General features: G+C 48.5%; 1 long non-coding RNA gene across 1 annotated transcript in view; it reads left to right on the top strand.

Moving 5' to 3' along the window:
* The first annotated feature begins 9,571 nt into the window (after positions 1 to 9,571).
* The window catches only part of LOC129384970 (uncharacterized), a 34,575-nt gene continuing 27,775 nt past the window's right edge, over positions 9,572 to 16,371 (top strand). Inside the window, exon 1 of the long non-coding RNA XR_011893693.1 lies at positions 9,572 to 9,741. This is a non-coding gene — a long non-coding RNA (uncharacterized lncRNA). The remainder of the gene's footprint in view (positions 9,742 to 16,371) is intronic.

Here is a 16,371-nt window from a genome sequence, read left to right as displayed (position 1 = left end):
CTTGTCTTTTCCAAGAGCCTGCTACGCTGGTCTTTTGGTTCTGGCACACCGCTGCGACCCCTCGGTTTCCGACAAAGGCATATCCCATTAGCGTCCGCATGAGCCCCTCCATACTGCGAATGTGGCGTTCGGAGTGTTCCAAAGCAATCTTTTCTGAAACACGTTCGTCAGCGACTGTGAAGAATAACCTACAATGTTCTTGAAGTGGAATGCTGGAATGCTTTAACATCTACCCTAAGTAGTTTGCAACGATGGCACACTGGAAGACGGGCGAGTGCTACCGAGGTGAAGCAAAGCCAGCGCTTTCAGAGGGGGCGTTAGTGCTCAGTGCCATAAATACCAAGAGTTGTGTATTGAGAGGCAGAATAGCTAAACATCCAATCGTAATCATCACTACATTTCGTACACATTTTACTGATGGAGTGATAGTCGTCAGAATGTTCACTTTGACCCGCCACACACACAACTACACAAACGCTCGCACACACACGCACACGCACACACGCACGCATATATATATATATATATATATATATATATATATATATATATATATATATACCTTTATAGTCACCATGCACAAGTAGCCGGATTTAATAAAACAGGGCGGCATACTTTAATTGCAGACCAGCTGAAAAACGATCGCGCAGGGACCTCTTCGCTTCCGCAAAGCTCTAGATCTTCGTCTTTACGTACCGCATACTGGATGCGGCACTTGTCTCCCTCCAGAGCGAACATCGTCCCGATGCTATCCTACCGGCAGGAAGATGTGTTAGAAGAGGTGTGGGCACTTCATTGCGAACAACATTCATTGGCTACGCCAAAATCGGTGCGGTTTGCATGTGGTCCGCGGCCAAAAGTGACGCGGGAAGAGCCTCGGCGATTTCTTGGACCGCGAGGGCCGTGGTCTCGCGCGGGCCAACGGCGGTCCGCACGAACTGGTGACGTCCTATCACGTGATGCGCGGCCCGCGGTCCAAAAGAGCAATTTAGTCAGTCGTGTGAATCGGCCTTAACCGGGCGAATCGGCTTGCCAGCTCGTTGAATTCGCGTCGATGTTCGTTCGGCTTCCGTCAAAAGCACGACGAAAAGCAGTGAATGAAAACGCTTGGTACCCTTCCACACGATAAGGGAAATGAGGGCAGCTGTGGCCCACTTCCCCACAGTGGAAGCACAAGGCCCTGTAGTCAGCCCTGCGCTAAATGTCAGTTCTACGAAGCGGTGTTCGCGTCGGTTTTTCCTTATGGTACCAAGGTGATGCCGGTGCTGACTGCTGGTGATGCTGCGTCTACATCGGAGGGGGTGGTCGACGGAAAACATCTTCGCAGCTGGGTTGCCACGTCTGGGAATGTGACTGCAGTGTCGGCATCGAATGTGGTGGTCGACGGACAGCCTCTGTGTAGCTGGGCTGCCACATCTGGGAATTTGGCTCGGAAGCCGCAAACGCTCGCTTTATTTCTTGGCGCACAACTTCAGCCACCAACGCAGCTGTACAATCACTCAGCTTTGCTGTGAGCGTCTTAATCTCTTCCTGAACAATTTCGCGTTTCAGCTGGCGCAAGGAACTCTCTTCTGTGACCGTCACTGCTGCGGCGCTTGCCGGTCCAGTGCGGGTCAGGTGATCATACTGGCGGCTGCGTAGGTGTAACGCGCGCTCTACGGCCGTTGATTCTTTCATAAATTCATCGACAGTCGTCGGCGGGTTCCGCACAAGACCGGCAAACAGCTGGTCCATTACGCCGCGCTTGATGTGGCTGAGGTTTTTTGCCTCGGGCATATAGGGGTCTGCACGACGACAAAGACAAGCCATGTGTTCAGCGAACATGACAACAGCTTCATTCCGCTTCTGAATATATATATGTATATATATATATATATATATATATATATATATATATATATATATATATATATATATATATATATATATATATATATATATTAACATTCCACGACAAGCGTGCACAGAACGAAGCACGATCACTTTGTTCTTCTTCTTCTCCCTCCCTTACACTCTCCCAAGCTTTGTTTCATCAATCCACTGCAAATAAGGGATGACGTTGGCAATGGCTGCTCTTTGCATCGTACTGTTTTCCGTCGTGCGGCCGATGGTCTTGATTACTCCTCCTTTTGTAGCCAATCTTACCACTTTAAACGGACCCACCAGTCTTTTGCTAGCACCGCCATATCCTTCGCGCACAAGAACCATCTCGCCTAATGGAATTACGGGAAGGTCTGTGTTATGACGTTTGTCCAATGCTCTCTTCATAGCTTCCCTGTGCTTCCTTTGCTGTTCCGTACTTTGCTTCGTTTCCTTCAAGTTAAGCTTCTCTCTTATGCCAAATATATGGTCCGCAGGCTAAGAGGCAGGCTCCTCAAAGGCGGCGTATTGAAGACTGCATCCCAGAGTGCTTGTATGGCATCTATTGTTGTGCGAGGCATAGGTGCTCCTAGACAACTTCCACCCTCTTGCGAATACTGGGTACATACTAATATATTGTTTTATATCTTGGATAACTCGCTTTGCTAGTCCATTAGCTGATGGATGGTATACGGCAGTGAACTTCAGGGTAATGTTTCTGTCTTTTGCCCACCTTGCAAATGCTTGGCTCTTGAATGCAGGGCGATTGTCGGATACGACCCGTTCCAATCCTTTGAACATGTCTCTATTCAAGAGCAAAATGACAGCGTCAGCAATTTCTTTTCCTAGTTTGGCAGCTAGCATCCTTGAGCATTCATGAATGCACACTAAAAAGGACTGAGTTTTCTTCACTCCTTCGCCTTTTTTCCTTCAGTTCAGCGAAATCAACACGTAGGGTTTCAAATGGCACATTTGAATGAGGTGGAAAAATCATGCTGTCTGTGTTCTGCTTATATTTTGCTTTCTTCAGTTGAGATTGTTGACAAGAGCTAATGTAATCGCTTATATATTTCTTCATACGGGGCCATGTAAATCTTGTCATTGTGTAGTATGTTCGCCATAAGCCCTCATGCCCTCCTGACTCTGGACTGTCGTGGTACAGGTCGAGAAATCTTGTTTTCAGTGTATCCGGTACGTGAAACTGCGTCTAAATACCGTCAGCTGTGTTGTGCTTTCGCACATTTTATGTGAGTTCATTCGTTCCTCGTTCCCACAGTTATTACCAATGGGAAGTCGAGAAAGTGCATGGGCTTCTGACAAATCTTGTCCGCTTCTTTGTGTCACTTCAAAATCAAACTGCTGAATTTCACTGATCCAGCGAGCAACCCGCCCTTTCATTTGATTACAATTCAGCAAATGAGTAAGCGTCTGATTGCTAGTGAACAGTTTGAATTTCGTGCTTTCTATGTACGATCGAAAATGCCTAATCGCTAGCAGAACAGCCAATGCCTCCATTTTAGTTGTTCTGTAGTTGTGTTCCGATTTTGTGGAAGCATAGGAGTAATATCCAAGATCTTTCCTTCTTCTTTCGCTGCCACTTTTGCTTCTTCGTTGGTACAGTACACCACCTTCTCCGTAGTTCAATGCATCCGCTGTAAGTTGAAATGGAACAGTGAAGTCCGGTATTCTGAGGACTGGGTCTGATGATATCGCTTAGAACAAATCTCTGTACGCCGTCTCACATGCTTCAGTCAAAATGAAAGATGTGTTTTTACGGAGTAGGTCGTGCAACGGTTTAGCTCGTGCTGCAATATCCTTTATGTTGTAGCGGCAGCAGCATCGGCGTCGCACGAGAGATGACGTAGACGCTCGCGTCTACACGAGGCATGAGCGGCTGGCACGCTCCGGTAGGTGCTAGCGTTCCGAAGGAGATTTTAAAAAAGTATGCTACTCTAAGAGATGGAGTGCTGGTTCTTCTTCTCCTGCGAGAGCCCGAGACTTTACCGGTCTACGTGGTCGCTCGTCGTCACAGTTTGGTGACAGCGGACGTGATACTGCCATACGTTCCTATGGTATAGACGACCATAGACCAGACCAACGCTACGAGAGCTCAAGGCCAGAACTCTTCCGAGGAACGTGGTGAGCCCTCCTGTTCCGCCATCGCTGTCCGCCTCCCACAGTACTGGGACCACATCCTTCGGCGTGGTTTCTTCAGGCCGAAGCGCAATTTCAAGTCGCTGGTATCCGCTCTCAAGCCTCGAAGTTACATTACGCCGTCGCAGCGCTCTCGCCCGCCGCCATTGACGAGGTAGCAGACTTGTTGAACTCCCCATTGTCTGCCGCCGCCTATGACGATCTCATGGCAGCACTGCTACAGCGCACAGCAGCTTCACAGCGTTCTCGCATCCAGCAGCTTCTTTCCCCTGAAGAACTCGGCGACCGAGGCCCTAGTCAACTTCTTCGCCGAATGAGCCAGCTGCTCGGAAACAACGCGAGATCCATCGACGACACGCTGTTGCGCCAGTTGTTTTTGCAACGACTCCCGGATAACCTGCAGATGGTCCTGGCGACAGCCTCTACCGTGGACCTTACCGGACTTGCAGCTTTGGGCGACAAAGTCATGGAAGTTGCAACCCCAACCATCGCAGCCACGTCACCGTCTCCGGGTGACAATACAACCGCTCTGCAAACTCTTCCCTGCTCTTCCGCAGTGCAATCTGCACTAGACTCCTTGTGTGAGCGCGTAGAACGCGTCATCTGTCTAGCGGAACATCGCCGCACATCTCGTCATACACGCAGCCGTAGTTACAGCAGGTCAAGACGCACTGGCACCCGCAATGAAATCTCAACTACAACGGCTGGCGTTTGCTACTACCACCGCCGTTTTGGAAACGACCCTCGTCACTGTCGGCGTCCCTGCGCTTGGCAGGGAAACCGGCCAGCCGACCTCTAACGGCGACGAGTGGCACAGCCCAGCACACAATTTGCCTTTTCTACGTGACAGACAGAGTTACGGGACAACGATTCTTAGTCGACACAGGTGCTGACGTCAGCATTCTCCCCGCCCAGCACTCCGACCGAAAAGCGACACCTGTGTCGTTTTTGCAATCCGTCAACGGCACCAGGATTCCTGTCCTGTCGTGACCCTCCGTCATGCTTAACCTTGGTCTTCGACGAGCGTTCCGCTGGATTGTCCTGGTTGCAGACGTCCGTCGTGCAGTCATTGGAGCAGACTTCTTGCATAACTACGGACTCCTTGTGGACAACCAACGACGCCGCCTCATCGCCTCCGTGACCCAGCTATCCGTTCTCGGCGTGCCATCATCAGGCACATCGCCCATAGGGCCTATTTGTGCCATGTTGGACGAACCTTTCGCCGTGCTCCTACGCGAGTTTCCCACTTTGACGCGCCTGCCGGACTGGACGCAACCGGTTCAACATGACGTATGCCATCACATCGTCACCTCCGGCCCACCGGTCTATTTCCGACCCCGGCGTTTGTCCCCGGAGAAACTCAAGATAGCTCGCGCAGAGTTAGAACACATGCTGCAACTTGGCATCATCCGCCCTTCCTCCAGTAACTGGGCATCACCACTTCACATGATGCCTAAGAAGACGGGAGACTAACGCCCATGCGGCGATTACCGGGCACTAAACAACGTCACAGTTCCTGATCGCTACCCTATACCGAACATTCAGGACTTGACTGTAGCGTTGCACGGTGCGACGATCTTTTCTAAGATCGATCTCGTTCGTGCCTACCATCAACTACCGGTCGCTGAAGAAGACATTCCCAAGACAGCCATCACCACACCCTTCGGTCTTTTCGAATTTCTGCCCATGCCTTTCGGTTTACGGAACGCCGGCCAATCTTTTCAGCGTTTCATCGATTGCGTCACCCGAGGTTTGCCTTTCGTTTTTGCATACATTGACGACCTTCTCGTCGCAAGATCTTCGGCAGAAGAACGTCTTCACCACTTGCAGTTGTTGTTTTCACGCTTTGCCAGTAAAGGAATTGTCATCAACGCCGCCAAGAGTGAATTCGGTCAACCCGAACTCAAGTTCCTCGGTCATATCGTCGACACTAACGGCATTCGACCACTGCCGTCCAAGATTCGCGTCATCGAAAGCCTTCCCCGAGTGACCACCTCACCAAGCTTCACCAATTTCTCGGATTCGTCAATTTCTACCGCCGATTCATTCCCGAGTGCGCACGACTTATGGCTCCGCTAGACGCTCTCCTAGTAAACAAACGGAAACAAGTGCTTCAGTGGACTGAAGAGGCCACCGACGCTTTCACAAGAGTCAAGTCTGCCCTCGCCGACGCTACGCTGCTTAGACACCGAAAGCCAGACGCACCCTCTGCCATCATGACCGACGCTTCAAACACCGCCGTTGGTGCCGTTCTGCAACAATTCATCGGCAATGCATGGCATCCACTCGCTTTTTTCTCCAAGAAACTGAAGCCTGCGCAGTCCCGCTAAAGCGTGTTCGGCCGCTAATTACTCGCTGTTTACCTGGCTGTCAAGCATTTTCGCAATTTCCTAGAAGGCTGTGTATTCATTGTCTTGACTGACCACAAGCCCCTCGTACACGCAACAAATCGTTCGGCGTCCTGTTAATCGCCCCGCGAGATTCGACACCTTTCCTACATCTCCGTGTTTACACCAACGTTCCGCAACATCAAAGGCACCGACCACGTTCCAGCTGACATTCTGAGTCGTGTCAATGTCGTTTCCACGTTGACATCTGAACCTTTCATCATCGAGGCTCACTTACTCGCCACTCAACAGCGTGACGACACTGAACTTCGTACACTCCGGAATTCGTCAACGTCCCTAAAATTGGGAGACGTCGTTGTGACCCCAGATGGTACGTCCGTCGTCAGCGACACTTCTACCGAAAAACCTAGACCATACGATCAGGCATCCCTCCGAAGACGTCTATTCGAAACCGTGCACAACCTGTCGCACCCTGGCATACGCGCGACACAGATGCTTCTTTCCAGTCGTTTCGTTTGGCCTCGCCTAAACGCGCAAGTTCGCGATTGGGTTCGCTCCTGTTTGTCGTGTCAACGCTCTAACATCCAGCATCACCCCATTCCGCCTGCCAAGTCTTTTCTGCCACCGGATGCTCGTTTTGACACCGTACACCTGGACCTCGTCGGCCCTCTCCCACCTTCGAAAGGTTACTGCTACATACTTACATGCATCGGCCGTTATACACGGCGGCCAGAAGCTACACCTATATCTGACATCTCAGCGCCCACTCTTGCAGCAGCTTTCGTGTCTAAGTGGATCGCAGCGTTCGGCTGCCCATCCACAATAATCACAAATCGCGGTCGACACTTTGACTCAGCACTCTTCAACGAGCTACTTAAACTACTTGGAACGACACGTTTTCGCACAACTGCTTACCACCCGCTGTCCAATAGACTAGTTGAACGTTTTCACCGGCATCTCAAGGCCTCCCTTATGGCACATGAATCGCCGGAGAAGTGGGTCCTGCATTTGCCCCTCGTCTTACTTGGCATCAGAGCCGCACTCAAGAGCGAGCTAGGTTGCTCCTGTGCTGAGCTAGCTTACGGCACTCACCTACGCCTTCCGTGCGATTTCTTTGTCGCCACCCCCAAAACGCCTATGCCATCACCTGCCGAATACGTTGCCGAACTGCAAGCCTTCTTCAGCCAGATAGGCCCCGTGCCTACACGTTCACAAGAAGCAAGGTCCCCGTATGTTTCTCCCGCACTCACCTCTGCTACCCACGTTTTCGTGCGTAACTGTGCCGTGCGGAAGCCTTTACAACCACGCTACGCCGGGCCATATTGTGTTCTAGAGCGTCGTCCGACAACGTTTGTTGTGAATGTCAACGGCCGATCAGACACAACTGGCCTGGAACATCTCAAACCTGCCTACATCGAAGCACCCGCGCCATAAGCTCGACCACTATGTGACGCGACCCTGCTGCATCCTTCGCCGCCGCCTGGGCTCGTGACACCCAAGACCAACGCCAAGACACGCCGCGTCACGTGGACTTTCCATCGTTCGTCGAACTTTCCTCCTCCCTAGGGGGGGAGCCCTCTGTAGCGGCAGCAGCATCGGCGTCGCAGAAGAAATGACGTAGACGCTCGCGTCTACACGAGGCACAAGCGGCTGGCACGCTCCGGCAGGGGCTAGCGTTCCCAAGGAGATTAAAAAAAAAGAATGCTACTCTAAGAGATGGAGTGTCGGTTCTTCCTCTCCTTCGAGAGCCCGAGACATACCGGTCTGCGTGGTCGCTCGTCGCCACAATGTAATTTCTAAAATGTCCTGCGAGGCCAAGAAAACTCTGACTGTGTATACACGGTCTGGCTTCTTCATCTGTCGTACACGTTCCACTACCCGGGTGAGTGTAATGGGGCGAGATGACGAAGGACAGATCTGGTGGGAACGGGGGGAAGAAGAAGTATAAAGGGATCATGCTTCGGTTCTGGGCACGCTTGTCTTAGAATGTTACACACACACACACACACACACACACACACACACACACACACACACACACATATATATATATATATATATATATATAAATATATATATATATATATATATATATATATATATAATGAAGAAAAAGAAAGGGAGTTTACCGATGGGCCCGATTTTATACTTATATCATAAGAGAACGATCCCACGTCTTTGCATTATGCATACGATGCTCCACCAATTGAGCTACCTCAGCGCCACTTTTGCATCCACTTTCTGCGGTATTTGTGTTACTACGAGAACTAACCATGGGAGTGTTAGCCAGCGCCGCCTCTTACAAACTTTGGCGGCTGATGTGGAACATCCTTTCAGCCACAGGCGTGACGACTGCGTGATCTTTTTGGTGAAGGCAATTGGTCAATAAACCCAAGCAGGCTTCCTCCTGAAGGCATCAATGTGTGTCAGAAAGTGCGTGCCACTCTTTCTTTGAGGCTCTCCTTAACACCAGCTTAGGATCCCTGCGTATCTGCCGCTGCTGGGTATGCGCAGACTTCGCGACAGCGCCTCCACACGGTACAGCGTGTGCACCGGGAAATGGGAAAAGCAACCCCGCTGTGGTGCGCGCCTCAAACACGACGCGTTTCGACGCGTTCACATGTTTCTTTCATGCAAGCGCGTTGGCATTTATTTATTTATTTATTTATTTATTTATTTATTTATTTATTTATTCATTCATTTATTGAATTATTACACCTTAAGGGTCCAACAAGGAAGATTTCATGAGGTGTTGGTACTGGGGATATAACCTACTTACAGTAAAAATTATTGAATACAGGGGAAATGAGTACAAGTCAGTTAGTGAATTACAAGACGTGATATATAAAATAATAACGATGTGTTAATATAGAATAATACCGATAAATCAAACAAAACGAAGAATAGGCCGCCAGCGTTGGTTTCGCTGGCATAATTGCTTAGTGCTGCTTATGCAGCACCTGTTCCATTTCTTTCATACGTGTGCGTTCTGCTGTAGCGGCCGTATCATAAGGCACACATTCGCTATGTATTTCGTGATTGCCTGTGTTGCCGTCGCAATCTAGTGTATCATTATATGGAGCACATCAAAGCAGAAGACCTAAGCTGGTTGAGTTGCTGCAGCGCGGAAATCTATGCCTCTAAAAAGCTTGCCTAATTAACTGTTGCCCTTTGATTTCTCTAATAGATAGAGGCTGTGGATTTCCTGGATACCATTCGGACCTATTTACGAAATTGCAAACCGAATGAAACTAGGGAATTTGTATATGCAGTGTCAATGACCCTAAAGGCGCGCTGGTTCACGGCAAGTGGTTCTAATGTGGGACTATTCGAAAAATGCGACAATGTCACAAGAACTGTGGATGTCAATCCCTACTCGGTAAGTTGAAACTTCTGTTTATGGACTTAACCAGGCTTATTTATTTGTTTGTTAGCTAGAATAACCTCGTCTAAACGACAAAAAATGTAGGGAGCAGAGATAACAGTGGAAAACCTAGCCAGTTTCTTTCAAACACATCTAGTCGATTTGCATTAAAAAATTTTAGTCACTACATTCAGTTCCAGCATGATGAAACATTGTTGCAGCCCTATGTGGAGGATCAAAGATATGCATCATATTATTAAGTTGGCAGCCTCCAAATGAAGTAGAATTTAGAATTGAATGCAGGGGGCATATGACTTGTTGCTGTCGTTCTGCGTTTTACGGCCCGGCAAAGCAAAATCATTGAACGATCTATTCTAGCTGGGCACACTAATAGGTATTCCAGAACGAAAATATCCCTCTCATGTTGTAAGCACAACAATCACGGCGAGATGTAAAATGACCATGGCAAACTATGATACATTCGATGTAGACAAAAATATGTTCATGTCAAGAAAAGCGCGCGTGCCATATCAGCGATTTCTTTATGCGAACTCCCACAGTATAATGAACCTCGTACAAAAAATACCGCCGTTTCAATTCTCTATCACAAAACGAAGATGTATATTGCCAAATGAATGAATGAATGAATGAATGAATGAATGAATGAATGAATGAATGAATTTCTCCTCTTACAACAGAAAGGAAGCAGAAGCTAAAGGCCATGTGGCCTGACGGAGGCTTCTGCTCCCGCAACGATTCGGCACGCAGGCCGTGCGCAGCAACATGCATCATACATACATACTCAAATCAACTGGAGAGTCGCGAGACAGAATATATTTTCGTGAAACGAAACATGTATACAAGAAATATGAGAAACCAACAGGATACTCAAAGTATGATGCATTTTGTTTCAGAGCAACCACAACCAGAAAACTAAAGAAACAAAAGACTGACAATTTATACTGTGGTTCTAATCAGCCAAACTCAACATTGTTCAGAATGAGAAAATGATTTTGTGATTTATTCGAATACTCTATAATTTCATGTTCAAAATCAGGTAGGCGATTTAGTAGTGAAGGTGCCTGGTAACTGACTAGTTCTTTTCCGTAATTGGTTCTTATTTTTGGCGTTCTCATGTTATGTTGTCGAAGGCTGTAATGCGGATTGGTGGGTGCATTCACGATGTAATATGATTTGTTTTGTTTAATGTATTGCAGCAACTTGTAGTGATACGTCTGGTTTGCCTTTAACATAGAATGTTTCATAAAAAAATGGTGCGGTACTCAAGTTTAGTAGAGGGCCATAATATCCCTCGAATGCGCGTAACACCCTTTCTTGTAGCACTATAAATTTGTTATAATTCTTTTGCGAAGTAGTGCTCCAAATTATTGTGCAGTACGTTAATCTAGAATAAAAGAGTGCGTAGTATAATGAAATTTTCAACCATGGGGGAAGCAGAGTGCTCAGTCTGTATAAGCAAGCAACAGTTTTGCTTAGTTCGATAGCAAGTTTGTCGATGTTGTTAGGAATGGCCTGCGGAGATGGCAACATTTCCTCAGCCAGCTGCAGCTGCGAGCGTTGCGAGCTTCCCCGAAGAGAACCATGGAAGCCTACCACAATTGCTACGGTGACTCATTTCGTGGGGACCTCGAGGTGCCGCTTCATCACCCCCTCGGCGCCGCTATAGCTAAACGCGATCAGCGGAACAACTATTATTATGTACCCGCCACCGCCGACCTAGTCTGCTGACACACGTGGCGACTTCAGGAGAAAGGCAGCTCTTAGATTTAGAGGCGCCGGACAAGGGACAAGTGGTGGCCACGATGCCTGGTCAGCTCGGGGAACCAACGCGCCTTTCAAGACTCAGGATAATGGGCAAGCAGCAGGTCGATTGCGTTGACGTTTGACGCTGCTAATCGGCAGTGAAAACTGTGCGTACGTGTGTGTGTGCGCTATCCCGCAGAGAGGCGGCTTGTTTACGATGTCGTCGAACGTTTTGCCTCACCTAGGGATCTAGGGAGCACGAAGTGTTTAAAAACGGCTGTTTGTCGGCTGCTAGGAGTGCTCGTCGTCGTGCTCTGTGCTCGTGATCGTACTCTTGAGCTGTGTGCTCGTTTGCTGTATGCTTCGTCTTGCGGGCTCCATATGGAAGTCACGCTAGACTGTGCCAATGTATCACTTGTTTAAAATTTAAATACTGTAAATAAATCCTGCTCGCCTAGTCCTGTCGCCCTAAGTTCCTCCGATCGTCCTACGGGCGCGACTCCAAATCTAATAACGTGCATGTTCCAGGCCAAATCCTCTTGGAACCACACACCCAGAAATTGTTGACATTTTACCTGCTCTATCAGCCTATCTTCAAAAAGAATAGCCGCATTGTAGTTACGTGGTTTATTAGTAGGAGCAAATATCATATATTTTGTTTTGGAGGAATTCATTTGTAGCTTATTATGTTGTAACCAGCAAGAGATTTGCTTCAGGTAATTGTTAACTTTAATTTCGAACTCTGTTATAGTAGCAGCTTTAAAGAATATGTTAGCATCATCTGCATACATAACTAATTCAGGAGACTCGGAGATGTCACACATGCCGTTAATATATATTATAAACAGAAGAGGTCCAAGTATTGATCCTTGTGGAACTCCCGTTACGATTTCCGCGTAAGATGAAACACCATTCTGAGCCGTCATCTCTATAAAAAATTGGAGGACGCTTAAGCTTCGTCTTCAAAAGTGGAACGCGACAGCGTTCCTGTCAACCCACCAAGGAGTGTAAGACAATGGGCTACGGCGCAGCGATCACTTACGAGGCACCCCGCATCGGACGCGGTGAGCGTCGAGCAATGGAGCGTTCGGCGCGGCAACGAAACGTGCGCCTGAGCAAGCGGAACGAACCAAAGAACTGGGTGTCTCGGAGCCCCGGGGAAACGATGCACGCCAGCCAAACGTCGTGATCGGCACGGGCAGAGAGATAGACAGATAGTGATCTAAAGAATGGAAGGACGCTTGATTCTGCAACCCGTGAGGCAGCAAGGAGAAATGTCGTCAGGGGAGAGGGAGTCCGGGACGCGACGCGACGCACCTCGCACCTGTCCCCGCACAACCCCATTGCGCGCGTGGCGTGCCACCTGTCGGGGCAGCGCCGTATATTGAGAGGAGGGGGTCTTTTGTGTTTGCCACAAGATGGCTCTGCGTATGCGGAAAGTGCTGAAGAAATGTAGCGGAAACGCACTTCACTACTCGTGCAACGGCGACTTCTGTAAGTTACATGTTCATAATTACCGATATACACCGCTGTATAACTTTCTACGGCTCGTTTCTAAGGCAACACCGCATTCACTGGAGGCGCTTTTGCCCAGCTTTGAAGCATCGAGCTCGTGGCTGATTGGTAACGTCTCCGTCTCACACTCTGGAGACCCTGGTTCGATTCCCACCCTGCCCATCTTGCAATTTGTTTTTTATTCATGAAGTGCCTGCCGGGATTTATCGCTCACGGCCAACGCCGTGGACGCCGACAGCGACGACACCGGCTTTTCTGCGACACGCACTCCTTAACGCTGTCGCGTTAAAATTTAAAAGCAGGCTTCTTCGCAGTAAGCGCCTCGGCGTGTAACAGCTCGAATCAAAGTATTGCGACGTGAATTGTGACACATAAGGTGAGCCTCAATTTTAAGCACGTCGGGAATAAAAGTTCTTCCTCACCTGCTGCACTAATGGATCACAATAAAACTACGTGATACCGGTTCTTCAGTTCTAGTTGCCGTTGCTTCCTTCGATAACTAAGTAGCCTTAACAAAAAAGACAAAGCGAACCAAGATGTCTTCTCAGGCACCTTCTCCCCATTGTGTCATGTTTGCCGAAAAAAACCAACTCAATAAAACTCTAAAAACGCAAACTTAACGTTCACGATCATATCTGTAGGATGTAGCTGCTTACAGCCTTCACACCATGCTTCTGCCTGCAAACCAAGCAATATATCTGACGGATATCGGTATTATTCCAAGGGTAACACTGTAAAGCATATTTGACAGGCAAAACGGACTATCGATAAATTTATTTGACGGTAACGTAAGAAAATCAAATTTCATTGTTTTACTGGGTTATCGGACAAAATGACAGTGGTCTCCTTTACTACCTACGGGAATAAGTAATATGATTTGCTCGAGGGACATGAATTAATGAGACCCCTGAATCGTAGTGGAGAAGCCGCTGCTAAGATATTGAAGTCAAAGCGCGTTTTCACCAGTTCGACATAGTTATCATAGGAAAATTAACTCTATACTAATAAATGTCTTCCATCTTGCTCAAGTTTCAGTAATATTAAGTGTCATATATGCTCCATTTTAAAAGCTCATAAAAACCTTATCGCAGTCCCAGCTTTCACAGCCACTCTAATATACATTCACGTGTTGACGTGTTCCTCCACCGCCTTATGGTATTGGCTGTTCGCTTGCCGCGTTCCCTTCATTCCCGTAAGTCATTTTAGAACGCTCCTCTCAGGCCCCAGTTCCTGCAGCGAGTGTCGGCATGCCCCCGCGTCGTAACTAAGATGAAAGCAAGTAGCGTAAGAGGAAAGCAAGCGCACAGCTCAGTGGAGAATGACCTACGCGAGGAGAAAAGCGGAGAGGAGGGTGCAGCGGATCCATGAGAAAAGCGCAGTGCGGTGACAATGGCTACGAGATGGCGCCAGTGTAGCGCGCGTCATATGGAAGGTCTGTCCGCGGCGGCTGCTGTGAATCGCGCACAAGCGTCTCCCATGTGCTGGTTCTCGCGATCTCCAGATTAGCGAGGCAGTCGCACCACAATTCCCTTCGTGCGCAACGTGCCGCGCGGGAAAGCTTCTCGGGCCAGCGAAGATATTACATCAGGGAGTATCGTAAGCGTCGGTGAATTTGGCAGTGAAGCTGTATATTGCTGGGATCCAGGGTTCCGGGGCATCGGTGTGCAGAAACTATCATGATAAGAGCCGATCTCAGTAATAGTGCAGAAATGGTTCAAGCTCAATCGCACATGCCTCTGTGGGCTCGGGGACCTGTAAGGCTCGTGCCACTCCTCCCGTCTTCGTCATTGTTGTCTTCCTCCACAAGTAGCTCAGTTGCGCATAGAATTATCATCAGTAATGGCTCGAGCGCCTTCTTCTTCCACAGCTAACTCGTTGCCGCCCCTATGCGCAACTGCGCGAACGCGCTCGTAACATTGCTCACGGGTTCTTCATCGTCTTCTCCACAACTAGCTTCGTTGGCGCTCATCATTCCAGCGTAGAATTTCACTTTTGTTGTCGTAATGGGGAGGTTGCGTTTGCTGGGATGTGAGCGGTTGCTTAAGCGCCAGAAGTATGAGCCACTCACCTTGCGTGACGGACACATTCAATAGCATAGGCGATACGCGAATGTGTGTGCGCACCTACATCGTCATGATGACTGCAGATCAGGACAATAAATATGATCATACCTTTGTTCAAAACTATGTGTCACCTCTGTGTCGCGCGCTAAGCGGCTTTGGGGGCACCCACCTTCACAGAGTGAAATGGCTCATGCATTTTTTACGCCCCTTTAAATAAAATTGCCATAAACGGCCCCTCGTTCTTTTTCTCGATAATTTAAATATTTCTTGGCTTGAGCAGTTTGAACAGCCGTAAAGAAATTATGCGAAAGCATGCGGCTCGGTGAGCAAACTTCCCCATGTTCTGATCAACTTCTTTTAGAGGCACATAGTTGCACCTTCCTGCGTTCCAGTTCTGTCCATTGAGGTTGCGGAAATACGCGCAAGATGTGACCAATTTCATAATCTTTCCAAGGATGAAGACCCCGAACAAATACAAGCCGCCAGATGCGCAGCCAGAACTTTCTTTTTTTTTTTTTTTTTAGAGGAGGTGCGCTCACTCTTGCCGCAGCGGGGAGGGTCAGAGTGTCGTAAGGGAAGCCTGGAAGGCCGCAATTCGCGGGGTGGAGGCGACGTGTCCGGGTGTAACAATCCCTGGGTACGGCAGTGCAAGCTGCCATAGCTGAGCGATAGTCGAGCAGCCAACGCATGGGAAACGCACACAACAGAAAAATCACGAGATTTTATCGCAAGTGGAGGTGATAACGATACGCGCAAAAATACGTCTTCTTCGTCATATGGCGATGGTGACGCGGAAGCTGACTGGATGGGGACGGCTGTCATCGTTACCACAAGTAGGGGCGTTTATACGTGTGGACGTGGCAGTGCTGTCAACTCTAAATAGCTTCACAGGATCTTGGCGAAAAAAACACGCAAAAGTAAAGGTCAGCTATGTAAATGTAAGAAAAGGTACAATACATGGGGGTTCTGCACTAAGACTGCAGAATAGAAAAGGTGGGAGACGTGAGACACTGCTGCTACGCTTGCATGACAAGGCGTGTAATTGCTCACGTGACACCAAATTTTGATTTAAGTTACCGAAACATACTTGCGCATCACCGTTTTGACTTATGATTACCATTAACTTGCCACTGTAAAGACGTGCAGCCCTGCCTCTCCCCCTCTACCTGTCCCCCTTTCTAATGCAACAATAATGAAATATCAAAAAAGACACCGTTGCTAGGTGGTACGGACACTACCGAAGAAGCCAAAGTGGCGTAGGCATCATTCAAGTCATAACATAAATTTAAGCAAGTCATTCAAG

The sequence above is a fragment of the Dermacentor andersoni genome, chromosome 4 (genome assembly GCF_023375885.2).
Source record: "Dermacentor andersoni chromosome 4, qqDerAnde1_hic_scaffold, whole genome shotgun sequence".
NCBI classification, from domain to species: domain Eukaryota; kingdom Metazoa; phylum Arthropoda; class Arachnida; order Ixodida; family Ixodidae; genus Dermacentor; species Dermacentor andersoni.
The sequence above is the reverse complement of the archived record's forward strand: the minus strand, read 5'-3'. Positions and strand labels throughout refer to the sequence as shown.